Source organism: Nicotiana attenuata, unplaced genomic scaffold (assembly GCF_001879085.1).
Source record: "Nicotiana attenuata strain UT unplaced genomic scaffold, NIATTr2, whole genome shotgun sequence".
Lineage (NCBI taxonomy): Eukaryota > Viridiplantae > Streptophyta > Magnoliopsida > Solanales > Solanaceae > Nicotiana > Nicotiana attenuata.
In genome coordinates, this window is record NW_017670841.1 from 2270 (window position 1) to 4961 (window position 2692).

Genomic DNA, 2692 nt, shown 5'->3' on the forward strand with positions numbered 1-2692 from the left:
CTCTACTATTTTCCAGATTTCTTTAATTCTTCTAACAGTTTTGTTTTTTCCTGATTTTGTGTTTTAACACAGTAACGCTCACACACTAATGTTAGAGTGGTGAACTCATTTATTTTCCTTTTCCCTCTGTTGTTCGGTATTTATTTTGGAGCTCGTTTGATCCCGACTCGCGTCGAGAAATTAGAATACATAAACTCATGCAGAATGTTGTAGTTGAAATTTCAACGTGAAATTTCTTGATTGTTATTCATATGCACCAAAAAAAGGTCAAATACACGTTGAATTACAATAGTAGAAAAAATACAACTTAGGATTAGATAAGATACATGTTTTGATCTTGAATTTCCTACCTGTTATTTGTGGCTTGAATTATTTCCTTGTATTTTTAGGAAACTCATAGTCCCTATAGGTTTAGGAGAACCCATTGTCCTAATAGATTTGGGAAAGGAAAACCTATAGTCCTTGTCAAATTGGGAAACTTTTCTCTTTATGTTTGGGACCTTTTGGGATCTATATATAGGGGTTGTAGTTGGGGATCCTTGAGATTGTATTGTGTTTTTCTTCTCAGTCATAGTGGAAAACTCTCTCTGCTTTTGCCCCGAGGATTAGGCTTAGCCGAACCTCGTTAAATCCTTGTGTTGATATTTCTTCACTATTTGCTTTGTGTGTGATTGTGTGCTAGTTAACCCACGATATTCCGCAACACTACCAAATTAATTATTTTGTTTTACATTTTACTACCTTAAAATGTCCAAAACCTAGACAACAGACATCTTCATCTTGGATTATAAAAATTTGAAGACATGGGTACAACGTTGACATATGTCCAGCTCAATATANNCCCCCCGCCGCGCTAAAATAGGTCCCCAACTGCTCTTCCGACATAGACAGGAGTTCCCTACACGCGATGTTAAGAGCGTGCCATTCAAGTTCAACACTCTTTGCCACTTGAAAAGGAAGATCTTCCTTTACGTTTTACTATTCACCAACTCCCACTCGTTTCCACTAACGCGTGCATCACGCACCTCTATTGACTTTTTGAAGTATTCACTTTCTGCTTGGTGATCCGTTTTATTCAAGTGGTCCGATTAATTCAAGTCCAGATTGGATGAAGCTTATTAAATACGAAAACACTTTCTATTAGAAATGTTTCTTAGTTCGAGACTAACCTCAAGATTTTGATTAAAAATAAAAAAATTTGTTTATCTCATCACAATCTTTAGTGATCTTCTTACTATCTTGATTCTTTATCATTAATATTTTAAAAGATATTTTTGGGCGATTCCTGGGGTGAGTCTCGAGGTGGCGTACCAAAAACGCATCAAGGTTTACCAAAAATACATCGAGGCATTTTGGTAGGGCGTAAGTATCGTGAAACTTATGCCCTAACTTTTGGCCGTTCGTCTAAACGTAAGTCCTAACGTTCTGATCGTTCATTTGGGCGTAAGCTTACTTTTTCAAAATAGAGCCAAAATTACTTGATATTTTTTTTATTTTTATAACTCTTAAATATCCAAAAGTTAACTCATAGTATATTCTCAAATTAAAAGTCTCAAAAGTCAAATATTTTTTCTAATTGTTTATCCTAATTTCAGAATCTTTTCTCTTTATTGTTTATTGAGTAACAAATATACTTTAGACGTCTGTCTACGAAGTAAAAACTCAAGACAAAAAGTTCTATCCTCCAATGCTTATTTTGCTTCCAAGCTTGTATTCTTCTTCTTTATGCTCCATTTTTTGTAAGTCTTTTCGTGCGGTCGTTAATTTATTCTTTTTACGTTAGTTTTTGGTTTTAGATTGCTTTTTGTTATCACTCTACTTTACATATTATTTTGAAGAGTCTATTCAGCTTATTTGTATTATAATGTGTAGTTGTGGTTTGTTATCTAATTTAGGTTTTTAAATAATAATTTTATTTTATTATTTAAATTATTAGGAACTAAAATATTATTTATAATTCAAAATATGTTCCATCATAGTCATGTTATAGGTGCTTGACTTAAAAAAATGATATATATTATTTTTACTTTCTTAACTTAAAAAATGATTCTTTTATATGGTTCGTACATATATTAGCATATTTATGATAAATATTAGTACTATATATTTCCTACTAAATTTATAATGTCCTTGAATTTTTAAAAGTTAAAATAAATGTTTAATTTATATATATTTTTTATTAAAATTTAAAAAAATTTAATAATTAAATATGGTCCATGCTTTAGTCAAGAGTGTCCCTTCACATGGACCCCCCTTACCCACCCCACCCACCCTCCTCTCTACGTATTGTCCTCAAATTATCTGTAAATATAGTTTCTCTCTCTAGTTTTTACATACAGAGATTACATACATGTATCTATCTTTTGGCACCTTCTTCTACTTCTTCTTCAAAAGGATAGATTCCCCAAAAGATTAGGCTTTAACACCCTTTTGGTTTTTACTTTTTAATTTTTCAGAGCTTAGGAGCTCGAAAACGTTGAAGCCAATTTTTAATCATCTTTTTACCCTCCCCACCCCACTTAACTAAAGATTCATCTTCTCACCTTTGCTTGTCCCTTTCTCAGGTACAGATATTCAACCCTTTTCTCTCTTTTTTCCTTTTAAGTGTCTTGTATCAAAGTTAAAAACTTTTTTCTTCCTTTTTACTCTTTTCTTGTCATTTCTGAAGAAAGCAGCCCCCCCCCCCCCCCCC

At 32.7% G+C, this 2692-nt stretch overlaps 1 protein-coding gene across 1 annotated transcript in view; it reads left to right on the forward strand.

The window, feature by feature from the left end:
- The first annotated feature begins 2337 nt into the window (after nt 1–2337).
- LOC109243808 (extra-large guanine nucleotide-binding protein 3) overlaps nt 2338–2692 on the forward strand; it is a 37855-nt gene continuing 37500 nt past the window's right edge. Inside the window, exon 1 of the mRNA XM_019410803.1 lies at nt 2338–2564. The gene's annotated coding sequence lies outside the window, so the exon portion shown is untranslated. The remainder of the gene's footprint in view (nt 2565–2692) is intronic.